At 37.3% G+C, this 14,934-nt stretch overlaps 1 non-coding gene across 1 annotated transcript; it reads right to left on the bottom strand.

The window, feature by feature from the left end:
• Nucleotides 1-1,404: 1,404 nt before the first annotated feature.
• On the bottom strand, nt 1,405-1,496 carry Trnay-gua. The gene is given in 2 exon segments: nt 1,405-1,440; nt 1,460-1,496. It is a non-coding gene; the product is annotated as a tRNA-Tyr (tRNA).
• Nucleotides 1,497-14,934: the final 13,438 nt, after the last annotated feature.

Genomic DNA, 14,934 nt, shown 5'->3' with positions numbered 1-14,934 from the left:
GTAGTTTTTATAGTAATGTACATCATATTTTTTTTTTAGAATTATCATGCCACTACTTTAGAAGTTAGAGGGGGGGACCCACATTTTACCACTTTGCAAGAGTCTCTCTCGCAAACTATTCAGGTTAGAAAAAAATGATATTAGAAACCTTAATATGATTTTTTAAGAGCTACCTATCCATAGATACCCCACACGCATAGATAAGATGAAAAAAAAATTGTTTCAGTTGTACCCATGAAGCTATTATAGAGCTCTATATTAGCTTCATGGTTGTACCAATGGGGACCCCTAAAATTTTTAATAATTTTTCCATTTTTGTATCAAAATCTTAATGCGGTTCACAGACTACATCTACTTACCATGTTTCAATAGTATAGGTAGTTTCGGAGGAAAGTGGCTGTGACATACGGACGGACAGACAGACAGACATGACGAATCTATAAGGGTTCCGTTTTTTGCCATTTGGCTATGGAACCCTAATTAAAACGATAATGTGTAAAATCCCGTGAAAATATCAGCTGTAGAGTGTAGTCTGTGTAGACCACGTGTAGACTCACCTGGTCACGGATGTATGAGCTCCGTGCACCTGGTATACAGTCTATGGCTGCAGTCTGCCTAATTCATGAAGTAACTAATCCATGAACCTAATTCATGAAGTAAGGTCTACAAATATTTCATGATGGACGGGGATTTGAGCAAAAAAAATTTTGAAGAGGTCCGGAAATTAGTTGTGTACGATTGGACTGACGTTACAATATGCGTCCACTGCTTGCGTTTAAAGAGTAAAACATGTTTACTTGCTAAAATAAATGTTTTGTTTCACCTTAGGGATCCACGTTATACTACTTCAAAATATGTTATGATAATAGGGATGATGACAAGGTCAAAGATTAGCGAATTTTGTTAATAAAATAAAGAAATCACGGTAAAAAATAAGTGTTCCCAAAATTTCAGCTTGATAGCATTTGTATTTTTTTTGTTATGCGCCTTCAAAGTTGGATATTCAAGTCGAATTTTTTTTTTATTAAATTTCTTAATATTTGTATACAATTCGATAACTTATGCAATTAAAAGCAACTTTTGTTATGAAACCACTTTCATAAACGCAATATTTAATATACCTATCGAACAAAGTTGTCTCCCGATGCGTACAAACTACGAAAGACTGACGTAATACTTTCGTAGCACTTTGTATGGAGCGTTTCGGGCAGGTCTTTTTTATGAGATATTTGAATTGTCATATCTTTGTGAATTTTTAACCTATCAGAGTCATTCCTTCAACGATGTTTCTATTTTTTAAGTGTCTTTCAATTATCGATAAGAAAAAAAAATAGTCATCATGCCTATTGTAGATAGTAAGTAATAACGGTTGTAAAATAACTATAATAAAAAAGTACAAAAAATTCCTTCGAGCCGGATTTTAACCAGCGACCTATGGATATCAATTTTTTATACACATCTACAGTCCACCGCTCTACCAACTGAGCTATCGAAGGTATATGAGTGATGGTCAAATTACACTTCAGTTTGCTTAGAAACAGTACCCCTAGTAACATCTAATAGGCTGTGCTCAGAAAGTTTAGTCAAAGTGTAGCTGGCACAGGGCACTGATTTCAAAAGTTTTTGTAATAAGGATAAAGGAAGTTCGTGAGCTATAAGGAATCGGGGTGGCGCGGCGCGGAGGTCTTAGGAGCGGACACGGAGATTATCAATATTTTGATTTTATCGTAATTAAAAAAACCGGCCAAGTGCGAGTTGGACTCGCGCACCAAGGGTTCCGTACCGTTATAGAGAAAAAATAGGCCAAACTTTATTTAAAAAATCCGGTCCAACCGTTTCTGTGAAAATCATTTTTAGGGTTCTGTACTCAAAGGGTAAAAACGGGACCCTATTACTAAGACTTCGATATCTGTCCGTCGCGTCTGTCTGTCCGTCTGTCTGTCTCCAGGCTGTATCTCAAGAACCGCTATATAGTTAGAGTTCTGGAATTTTTACAGATTGTGCACAGATTGTGTAGGTATATCTGTTGCCGCTATAACAACAAATAAGTACTAAAAACAAAATAAAATTAGTAACGGAGGGGGACTCCCATACAACAAACGTGATTTTTTGCTCGATATCAAAAATCACAATATATAATAATAATTGTTACATTATAATGCTGGATTTATACGCGAAAATTCGTTTATCGCTTGGAAAACGTACAATATTCTTCCGGATAAAAGTAAGTAAGTATCCAATGTCATTTCCGGGGCTTATATACATATACCTATTTCCATACCTAATTTCAGCAAAATCGTTTTATCGGTTCGGGCGTGAAGAGGTAACAGACAGTGTGTTAGACATAAGTACTTATGTAAGTATAATTAATTTGATGTTTCGCGCGGCTTCGCCCGCGTAATTAACACTGAAAGAATTTTTCAAATCGGATCAGTAGTTCCTGACTCCTGATTTTAGCGCGTTTAAATAAGCCCTTTCAAATAATCCCCCCGTTTTTTCCACAATTTCCTCTATTCCTTCGCTCGGACTATTAGTCTTAGCGTGACAAAATATAGCCTTATAGCATTCCTCGGTAAATGGGCTATCTAACACTGAATTTTTTTTTCAAATCGGACCAGTAGTTCCTGAGATTAGCACGTTCAAACTAACAAACTCTTCCGCTTTATAATATTAGTATAGATTTGTAGGTTGTAGCAGAGAGCAGTTTGCAATCGAAAGAAGAGCTTTTAAATAACACAATAACGATTAGTTGCGGTAAATTGCACGGACTACGCAGAGAGGGCACTTAACGGGATTAGTCTCCTAATAAGTAGTTTGTTGTGAGCAGGGGCGGGCTAGGGCATGCTCTCGATGTACCCTTGTGGCCTCTTCTGGCCCCTTGACCCTTTGACACCCTAAGCCTGAGAGGTTCACTTCCGTAACTTGTTTTAGGTACTATCACAGAAGTAGGCAGATGGGACCTATGTAGTTTGGTCGCGTTACGTCAAACCCAGCCGACGGATCACAATTAACTGAACAATTAACATTAAATTGACATGATCCGACCAAATGACGTTGGTCTGTCAACTGAGTCTTGAGATTGAGTCCTAGGACTCCAAGGCCTCAATTTCCACGATGGTACATTGTACAAAAAACTACGTGATAGGTACAGTCGTTGATAGGTTCAGCGCCCGATCCAGCGATTTCGCCGCTCCGGGCAAAATAATAATTGCCGCCCCAAAACCGACCAAGTGCGAGTTGGACTCGCGTACGAAGGCCACCGACGCGATACCGCGCCGCGCCGCGCCGCACTCAATTTGCCGCCACTCATTTTTGCCGCCCCGGGCAATTGCCCGGTTTGCCCCCCCCCCTAGATCGGGCCCTGGATAGGTTAGGTGTAGACTAAGCAACCTGGGTGTAAGTTATGTTAGGTTAGTAAGTAAGTCGTCCAACACCGTAAAATCGAGGGACTTAGGTTGTGTTAACGGCTAACACAACCTGCACCATAATGACTAGCCCCGGATTTATAAATAGGCCGTTATAGGCCAGAGCCTAGGGGCGGCACTCGGCAGCGTCCTTAGGGGGGCGGCAGCCTCCATAGAGGCCTTACAGACTACGTATATGGGGCGACGGAAATAATGTGGCCTACTCTCATACAAAATATAATTTCGGCACTGATAATGACGATAGTCTAAGGTACGAGTAAGTCTAAGGGATGGCGCTAACCTTTCTTACACCTGCACCATAATGCGGGCGACCTCAGGTTAGGTTAGCCGCTAACCCAATACCTATACACCGTTATAATGAGGGATTTAAGTTAGCAGCTAACCCAACCAACCTACACTATTATGACATGGATGGTGGTAAGATTACTGGTTAGCGCGAACCATACCGTATCGAAGAGTTCCTAAACCTCAATTTTAACACCACGTAACACCGGAATCCGGATCACAAACATTACCGCAGCAGTTAAGAGTTTCTATGTATAACCAACAGATTTTTTTATGAAAAAAGGGGGCAAACGAGCCAACGGGTCACCTGATGGAAAGCAACTTCAGTCGCCCATGGACACTCGCAGCATCAGAAGAGCTGCAGCCGAGTTGCCGGCCTTTTAAAAGGGAATAGGGTAATAGGGGAGGGTAGGAAAGGGAATAGGGTAGGGGATTGGGCCTCCGGTAAACTCACTCACTCGGCGAAACACAGCGTAAGTGCTGTTTCACGCCGGTTTTCTGTGAGATCGTGGTATTTATCCGGTCGAGCCGGCCCATTCGTGCCGAAGCATGGCTCTCCCACGTAAATTTTTTAATTAAAATACTGTAATTTTTTCATAAAAACAGACAGTATCTCCAGTGGCGGCGCAAGACCTAAATTTTATGTGGGCAAAATGTATTTTGCGAGGCTATCCAAATGGACGATGCAAGAAAAAGGATTTTTTTTGATGCTCGTAAGTCCTAAAAAAAACGCGCTGTCCAATGAGAGCGAGCCCCCTAGGACCGCGAGGCTGTGGGCGGTCGCCCACACCGCCCACGCCTTACGCCGCCTCTGGTATCTCCATACGCATTTCTATTGTACGCGCTGAGCTTGCTGATGGAAATTAGGAAATTCTTAGGAAATCTTGTTACTGAGACCCGAAAATTGTAAATATTGGAGAAGGAAATTCAAGCGCTTATGAAATTACAGCAGGCAAATTCAAAAGTCAATTTTTTGATCAATTTTCTGTGTCTTTCTTTTCATTCATTTATTCGAATTCCGGATTAGATTTATGGCGGTGGCTGGCTTTGATTATTATTATGGCAAACTAGTTTTGCCATAATATTAATTGAAAAATTACAAACGATAAACATACTTGCAAGTTTTACTCCTCTGCATTCACCTAACGGTGAGCGATCAGGTGAATGAAGGCATTAAAGTTCTTTCATTGGTCCATACTTCTAATAAAAATTCAAAGATTAAAACAGGAATCCCTGGTCGCCACGCCGCGCGCCTTAGCCACAGTGCCATGGTGGTGAGTGGCAAGTGCGTAGGCACCTTGACTTCGTATGCACTACATAGACCCCGCCAAATGTACAGTCATTTTCCGATCACAGAATGTAGTCCATGTCCTTCTGCCATGCCATATGTGCCAAATTATATCAAAATTCATCCTATCTTCTCTCCCTAATCCACGTAGACAAACAAATCTTTCCTCTTCATTATAAACAAGGATAAGTCTATTCCTGTCTGAAAGAGTTATGTAGAATGAGCAATCAATAGGGATTACGCTTTGATGTGCAGTGGCCTTGGCCAGCCGACCGTGAGCCTCCCGCCTGATTACTCCCAGACTTGACCCTAATACTCACAACACCAGCCTCATATACTAGAAACAGTAACAAAATTAGGGACTAATTAAGTTAAATTGACACTTTAAAGTTTAATTGTTCATACTACAGAAGTATCCTATCATCTATCTAAGTATACATATTATAAAACAAAGTCGCTATTTTCCGCTAATAAGAGCGAAGAAAAAGAGGAAAATGTGGAAGTGGGAAAATTATTTGAAAGGGCTAACTTGAACGCGCTAATCTCAGGAACTACTGGTCCGATTTGAAAAATTATTTCAGTGTTAGATAGCCCATTTATAGAGGAAGGCTATAGGCTATATTTTATCACGCTAAGACTAATAGGAGAATGTAGAAAAAACGGGGGAAATTATTTGAAAGCGCTTATCTCGCGAACTACTGGAGCAATTTTTATGTTATTTGGCCTTCGATCACTAATATTAGTGATATTAATAATATTAGTGTAATATACAGTAATAAGTACACTAATATTATTGTAATATTAGTGATCACTAATATGAGTGAATTAGTATTTGGCACAGATAAGAAGTAGACCACGTGAAGGATAAGGCTATCGATTTTAATCATTTTTTCAGTGGCTATAATATATTTTATACCCGTGCGACGCCGGGGCGGGTCGCTAGTCTAATATATAAAAATAAGTCGGGTTTTCCTTCTATAACTCCAGAACGCACACGAAACGATTTCCACGGTTTTGCATTCGTTGGAAAGGTCTCGGGCTCCGTGAGGTCTATAGCCAAAAAAAATCAATAAAACTTCAAGAGAAAAGCAGGAAAACAGGGAAAATCATTTTATGGCAAAACAACATTTGCAGGGAAAGCTAGTATTACATATATTAGCAATGCACTTAGCAGCTACCAACAATAAGTTTTCCATAATTTGGCTTCAAGAAAATAATTGGGAAAGTGTGTCTGTCTGTTACCTCTTCACGCTTAAACTGCTGAACGGATTTTGATAAAATTCGGTATGCAGATATTTTGACTCCCGAGAAAGGACACAGGATACTTTTTCTCGGGAAATTTTACGGTTCCCAGTAATACCAGACAGTAGAGTTGCGGACGATCGCGATCCATTACATTGATATTTGTTACCTACGGTCACAACTTTGACTAGGTTGTGAGGAAAGTTTTCCAAAGAAAATACGACATTATTTCCTTCCAAGCCGCAAACTTCACGTTTACCTTCTTGTTAGGTACTCAGTGAATGGTTAATAAATACGGTGTAGTTAACATTATCAGTTAAATTAAATAAACCCATTTAAACCAATTAAAATTCCTGACCAGGCAGCTACCATTAACATTACGAAAAAGGTAAAACTACGATAGTAGATAGGTCCATACCGCATACGTGCCTTATTCTGTCACGTACAACTTGATACTTTAATTTAGTACTATAATATCTTTATCGTCTAATTAATATAAGTAAACAGTTAAGGATTAAAGTTGTAAAAAACGCTGCCACACATAGGTACCCTACAACGCTTATAATAGTAAATAGACTAGGCACTAAAGCTACTTTTTTTAAAAATTTACCGAGGAAAGTACGATGTTGCGTCTTTATTGTTTTTGATGAAAATTGCATTCAAATGAAAATTGCATTATTAGTTTTTTTTTTGCAAATCAATTTTCTAATCTTAAGAAAAAGGCTCACAAAAAAGTGACGTAAGTACGTGTACTTACTTGCTACTTATCTCTTTTTGTATCGAAATTAGACTACCATGCCAATTTTAATAAAAATCGGTCAAGTAATCGGGTAAGTAGGAAAATTGACGTTTATTTTATCTTCCAGGGGGGCAGGGGGGGTGCCCCCTCTGCCTTTACCTGGGTACGCCCATGGCGAGGATATTATAAATAATACGATATGTTCTTACGATGTTTAATGTTTAAACAAACTAGGGAGCACATTACCATAATTTTGCTCGTATATTGGGGATTGTCCATTTTTTTTTAATTTTGCTCATTACATAAACATTTCGAGGAATAAGGTCAGTGATCGTTTTTCTGTATATAAACGAAAAAAATACCCATTAGTTACTTTTATTTTTGAATTTGTTCAAAAATATAAGTAACTAATGTTTAACCTTTGTTTGACCTTCAATGGCGTTAAATTAGCAATAAATTCGACTAACATTACGTTTCGAACTTTTGGTAGGCTTCTCGTATCAGCTTTCACATAATAAGAACTTGCTTTTGACGAACCAGTCATTATAAATAAGATTGAAAGGAAAAAACATACTGCAGGGGTCAATTATTGGCCGCCGATGATGACGTCAGAGCGAAACTTTAAAAATTTATTGATAAAAAACTAGCCAATGAATTACAAAATTATTTAATTTATATTCTTAAAATACCCTATTTTAACGAAAAAAATATATAAAAAGTACATGATGTGATTTTTTTGGACAATGCCCATTTCATAAACTTGTGTTTTCCGTCTTTATATACCTTTTTTTAAATGGGAAAATGCTTTACCTACGCATCCCCGGCAAATTGGGTATGTGGGACTTACTGCGTAGTGTACCCACTAAAACCCCATGGTGCTCTACTCCTCGCGGCGGGGATTAATCTCAATCAAACACGATAACTTTGCACAACGCAACAAAAGACCAAGCGTATACGCATCGCAATAAGATTCATTTTAGCTTAGCATAAAACTGTAGGTTCTCGGGCGGATCTTCTCTATTTTTCATGTTTTTTTTTTAAATATCTTTGGAAATAAATATTAAGAAACAAAATTGTTCGGTTAAAGAATTTTTAATATAGATTTGCTAACAATTTATTCAAATAAAATGTACAATTATCCTAGTTAATACTTATATTTCGATGAAGTAGAGTTTTTTCGGAGGTAAGTTTGTAAATTAATTGCCCCCCCGGATCATGTTGACGTCCCTACTAAGTACATTATCTAGTACTTTCATCTATAAAAATTAAAAATAATAAAACGAATTTTTGCCATTTGTTTGCAATACAATATTTTTACAACTAAAAATTATTAATTTTTTATTCTTTAAAAACACCTAGGTCATAAAAAAAATCTGATTAGTTGGGGAATTCCTAACTAATTTACGTAATATAGATTGAAGAACATAGAAATAGATGAATAGATTGAATAGATGAGTAGCGAACATGATTAGATAAGTTACAAGACTCAAGAGCGATTGCGATGCCATACAAATTACAATATAAATAGGCTTCTTAAATTGGGACAAATTGATTTTACATTTTTATACCGAGTTACTAGGGCTATTTAGATTAACTAAGCACTTATCTATAATCTATAGGAGAATTACATTGTTGTTTTTAACCGACTGTTAAAAGAGTATTAAAAATTGGCAAAAATGCTACTCACCGCGTACGACAAAAATCATTGCAACCGTTGCGGTCACTTCACAAGTTTTTGGACTGGTCGAGGAAAGGAATATTGTACTTTCCAAGAGGTTCATGGAAATTCTAAGTTTTTGTATATCCCTCATCAGCTCCGGATTTATAAATAGGCCGTTATAGACCACGACCTAGGGGCGGCAGCGTCTATAGACTGTAGGGACTCTACAGATTATACGTACATGGCGCGGCGGAAATAAAATGGCCTATACCTACTCTCATAAAAAATATAAATTTGGCACTGTCCCTCTGTGGATGTCTATAATTCCCTCCTAATTCTTAATTTCTGAATAAATGTGGGTACTAAATTTTATACTAAAATTGTTAATACTTAAGTCTTAACACATAACAGTAAATAATATTTAAAATGCGAAAAAGCAGTTTCTACGAGAGCTTGATGTGATAAAATGTATATAGAGCCATACGGTTCTTTTTGTGTGTCTGGCTTTTTAGCTAGTCTGTACTCTGTAGAGTGTAGACTGTAGCCTGCGGGCGTTCGCAGAGCAGACTTGCGGCTGCCTTGTAGCGTGTGAAAAGGTTGCCTCTGAAATTGCTTTCGTAAAATGTATTTCCATGTTCAAATAAACGCTTTTTAACTAAAAGTAACATTTAATTAAAATTGCAAAGTAGCTGGCAGTTGGCACCAATGACTGTTAAACTATTGTTACGTGCTAGGGTTCGAAGGAATTGGAGAGAAAGACCTGCTGACTTTTTTGAAGACTTTATTCACTAAGTCCAGGTCACACAAGCACACACTAGATCACAACACTTAGCACTAAGTCCAAACACTAATCACTAGGTCCAATCACTAAGCACTATCACTGTCCTAGGTCGTAGCCAAGTCGCAGGTTTCACTGGTTCACTCACTATTGATCACTTGTTGTCACTCCGAAATCGCCTTGATGATAGCTCGAAACGAACTGAATTGCCGGGCCGTCTACCTGCGGCTTTTTATATGGCGAGACGAATTCCAGAAAGTTCCCGATTCACGTAAACAAGTACCACCTAGCGCCATCTAGTTTCGAGTAGGGGATTTATGTGTAGTGTGTCCCCTGATCAGTTTCGCTGGTTTGCCGCTAGATGGCGCTACATGTCCGTATACCGTGTACCGTAACACTATTAATATAATTAAAGTTAAGTTTTAACATAAACTGTCTCTGAGTGCGGCCGATACATCTTAATATATATATTTCTTGTGTGCGTGTGTATGTGACTGAACTCCTCCTAAACGACTGGACCAATTTTGATGAAATTTTTTGTGTGTGTTCGTGGAGATTCGAGAATGGTTTAGATTTACAGTTTGGTCTACTGGAAAATGTTTTTTCAATTAATTTCTTATTTATAAGGAGTTGTTGATTTTGGAATGTTTTACATTAGATCCGGCGGACGGCGCTATCATCGCATTCAATATTATTCTATTTCAATTTTAGTTTGTCCTGACAGATGGTGCTACGATTAATTTGAAAAAAAATTTGTTATTCAATTCATGTGCTGATTAAAATATTAAATAAATAACACATAGGCTACAATTTTAACCGACTTTCAAAATGGGGGAGGTGTTATGTTCGTTTTCTTATATTCAACGATTACTCCGCCGTTTGTTAACCGATTTTCAAAATTTTTCTTTTGGTATATAGGGTATCATCCCAATTTGGTATTATATTCAGAAAAGTGGTGATCTGATGAAGGATCCATAAGAAATCGAGGGAACTCCTCAAAACTTATAGGGAAACATATGGTGACTTCGGTTTCGTGAGAAGTATTCTAAGCATATGCTACCAACAAGTAAGATTTTGCACCGAGATATACCTGGTATACCGTGGTTCGGAAGGTGCTGAGAGAATTCCTGATTCTTTATAGATACAAGTTTGGGAGTTTCGGCGTTGTTTTAAGAACAGAAAGCATATGCTACTATGCAAATTACATTCTTCATCATCATCATCATCATCATCACTATCATATTATACCATTTCATAGTCTTTTAGATCGAGACTCGAGTTTGTCAAGCGATAATTAAAAAAAATCTATATCTACCTAATATTATAAACCTGAAGAGTATGTTTGCTTGAACGCGTCAATCTCAGAAACTACAGGTCCGATTTAAAAACTTATCTCAGTGTTAGATAGATCATTTATCGAGTAAGACTCATCATTTATCGAGAAGGTTATATTATATTATTACTCTAAGACTAATACGACAGAAGAAACTCAGGAAAATGTGGGAAAAACGGGGGAAATATTTTTTATGGGAAAATGTACCTACGGATTCTGTAAAATTTCTAATTTACGCGGGCGAAGCCGCGCGGGACATCTAGTATTGTATAATTTACTATGATTCGTCTAGATGCTACTATAAGTATACGTACCTACCATTTTAATACAATAATAATATTATTATTGTTAAAATTTCAGCCCCTTGAAGATGACGAGCTCATTACTATAATGGTTTTACCCGTTTAGTGGCTTTTCCGACTAATGTTTATAACTTTTTTAACCGATTTACTAATATTGCCAAGTTTTTTTTTCTATTCCTAGATTGTAATTAAAACTTTTAAGAACAATTCATTACAAATATAAACAATACTTATTTAATTGAATCATTATTATTATTTAAATTCCCAAGTGAATGGGAATTTAATTAATGATCTCATAATAGAGGCTTGTATTATTTTAAACTTAAAGGCAGCTAGTTAGGGGGTCACGTCACGTCACGGGGACGCGGGATGGAGGAAATGAGGCCCCTTGTCGCTAGCAAACTTTATGGCAGGACTTTCATAAGTCGTTTACAAGTTTTGATTCCTTAACTTCTACGAGCTTTCATGAAACATAATTTATGTTTATATGTACATAATATATTTATGCTTAAACACAATATGAATATTTTTGATAACCTCGGCCTGTTCACGTTTGAATCATCATTTTACATTTATTTTGCCGATGATTATCCATGTCGTCGTTTATCATACACTAGACGACGGGTATCATATGTCATTTCCCGGGACTCAAAGTATCTATCTCCATAGCAAATTTCAGCAAAATCGGTACATCGGTTAGGGCGTGAAGAGGTAACAGACAGTGTGTTAGACATAAGTACTTAAGAGGATACAACAGGGGCTAGAGAAATGAAAAAAAAGTACGTGTAATATCTATAGCTGTCTCCCTTACCTCAGGCCTATACCGCAGAACGCGATAGAGACAACTGCAGAAAATCCAGAAAATCAACGATTCGTTGTCCCCTGATTCCTTCTCCAAAACTTAACCGATTTAAGTAATTTTTTCATTAAAGATTAAAAAAAGGCTTGAGCTGTGTTCCTATGTTTTGCTTTTTTTGTATAATCTAGCCAAATCTGTTTTCTGGACGTTTGAACACAGTGGAAAATCTGGCCATTTTTTTGGGTTTTTGAACGTTCATATCTTATTTAATAATTAAATTATGAAAAAAAAGAAAACATAGGGACATTGTATTAGTGGCCGTAGATATTCAGGAAAAAAATTATAACTCTACTAGCATTATCCAGGGAGGAAACAGGGGACAGCGTTTGTATGGAAAAAAGGGCGGTGTGGAATCCTCTTAATACTTATATAATTAATTTGATGTTCCGCGCGGCCCGCGTAATTAAGTGGGCTATCTAACACTGAAAGAATTTTCCAAATCGGATCAGTAGTTCCTGACTCCTGAGATTAGCGCGCGTTCAAATAAGCCCTTTCAAATAATTTTCCCCCGTTTTTTCCACATTTTCCTCTATTTCACATTAACCTTTCAAGCCCCATAAAGGCACCGGTGATCGCGACAACGATAGAATACAATAGAATTTCCAAGAATCCGATCGAAGGATTAATCTCTGTAGTGAGTTCTGATATTAATTATTTACCTTGGGGATTCTATAGGACTTAGGACCTTTATTACTTTTACCCTGAATGAACTACAAGAAAGTAATTTTATAGCAGTATCGACATAGGACAGTGCCATAAGACAGTTTACAAACAAGTATTGTTCTACTGTGGCTAGGATTACTAATGGACCGTGCCATTGTCTACCATTGTAGATCCATAGACACCATTGTGACAGTAACGCGAGTGTTTAATGATACCGCCTGCCCGCTGCCGTAATAAACAAGTTAAATGGTGCAGGTAAATATAAAATAATACAAAATGCTGCACTCAGAAACCAACATATTATATAATAATATTAATTAATATTAATATTATAAAGCGGAAGAGTTTGTTAGATTGTTTGTTTGAACGCGCTAATCTCAGGAACTAGGTACTGAACTGACTGATTTGAAAAATTATTTCAGTGTTAGATAGTCCATTTATCGAGAAAGGCTTAATAGGCTATATTTTATCACGCTTTGACTAATAGGAATCAGGAGCAAAGGAATAGAGGAAAATGTTGAGAAAACCGGGGAAATTATTTGAAAGGGCTTATCTCACGAACTACTGGAGCAATTTTTCTGTTGTTAGGCACAAATAAGAAGTAGACCACGTGAAGGATCATAGGCTTTTTTTTGTGGACTAATTTGTCTGTGAAATATCTAATTTACGCGGGCGAAGCCGCGCGGAACGTCTAGTATTAAATAACTGTAATTGAATGCAGATTTTAACATACTTATGCCCCATGTAACATTATCTATCAAACTCTTCATTAAATTGAAGTTTAATCATCATTATATATCTCTGTCACACTCTGAAAATACACCCTTTTACCAACCTTAAAACCTTCTTAGGTACCACAAGCCTCATAAGCAGGCGCGGTCGCAGCCTGAAATTTTGGGGGGGGTCACTCAGTAGTCACTACACTATTTTTTTTTATCTGCGCCCTCGGACGGTTCTGGGTTTTATTTTATTTTCAATTTTACCTTAGATTTTGGGGGGGGGGGGGGTCATGTCCCCTGTGACCCCCCCCTTCGGACCGCGCCTGCTCATAAGAACCCGAGTTAAAGATGATCGTCTAAGACAGTAGGTCTCAGACGATTTTTGATTTATAGGACATATAACTGTAGGTAGCCTTTCTGAGGTTAATTGACAGTTTATGTATTCAATAACATTATTTTGAAATTTCAAGTTAGCCAATTTCTAGCGCTATTAAATAAAAAATCGACGACTCGCGCACGAAGGCTTCCGTACCTGCATTATAGAGCAAAAATAGGTAAGAAAATGTGTTTTTGTATGGGGCTTAATTATTTATTTTATTAAAATTTTATTATGAATTATTAAAGCATAAGTAAAACTGAGTATCCTGTGAAGATTTCAATTGCCTATCCTACTGCCATTATTGATATCGAGCAAAACAGCAAAAAAATTACGTTTCTTCATTCTTGTATGGGAGCCATTAAATACTTAATTTATTTTGTTTTGAGTGTGTGTTGTTATAGCGGCCACAGATATGCACAATCTGTGAAAATTTCAGAAACCTAGCTATAGCGGTTCTTGAGAATGTTGAGATACAGCCTGGAGACAGACAGACGGACAGACAGACATCAAAGTCTGCAATAGGGTCCCGTTTTTACCCTTTGGGTACGGAACCCTAAAAAACTTCAGTCAAAAACCTCAGAAACCGGCCATTACGGAATAAAATCTGAAAGTCGTTTTAAAATTTAAAGTATCGACTACTTTTTAGCCAGTTGCTATCACTGTAATCTTAATTCTCGCTTTTAACAAAACTTTTAACTTTATGGTGAAACGTTGTCCAACTCCTAGTAGAATTGGAATTAAAATTATTGTAGAACTGCTTATTGTATTGGCAGTTTTCCAATGTGTTCAGACTTCAGAGTTCAGACTTCTGAAAAAGATTGTGCTCCTAGAGACTTACTATTTTGGATATATATAACATTTTTCTGTTAAGTCGTGCTTACTGCCGACTTAGTGCTTACTGAATGAATAAAGTTATTAGGAGGAACTAATGAGGCATTCGCTACTAATACAGTAGCAGCGTCTTGACTTTAAACCACAATAATATGGTGTCCTAAGTCCTTACAATGAGGACGTTAAAAATTAAAATGTCCAAATGATGCTATGCTCAGAACAAAATATACCTACTATTGATTGTTTTTATGGCTGGTGATGGACAAGTTTTAACTATGTTCCATCAGAGAAGTTGATTCCTATGCAAATCGGGGATGTCGGGGAACTAAGTAGTTTGGTTGTGTTACGTCAAACCCAGCTGACAGATCACAATTAACATTGAATTGACATATATATACGACCAAATAACGTTGGTCTGTCAATTGCATAGG

The sequence above is a fragment of the Aricia agestis genome, chromosome 11 (assembly GCF_905147365.1).
Source record: "Aricia agestis chromosome 11, ilAriAges1.1, whole genome shotgun sequence".
In the NCBI taxonomy this organism is placed as follows: Eukaryota; Metazoa; Arthropoda; class Insecta; order Lepidoptera; family Lycaenidae; genus Aricia; species Aricia agestis.
Note: the sequence above shows the minus strand (reverse complement) of the source record. Positions and strands in the feature narration are given on the sequence as shown.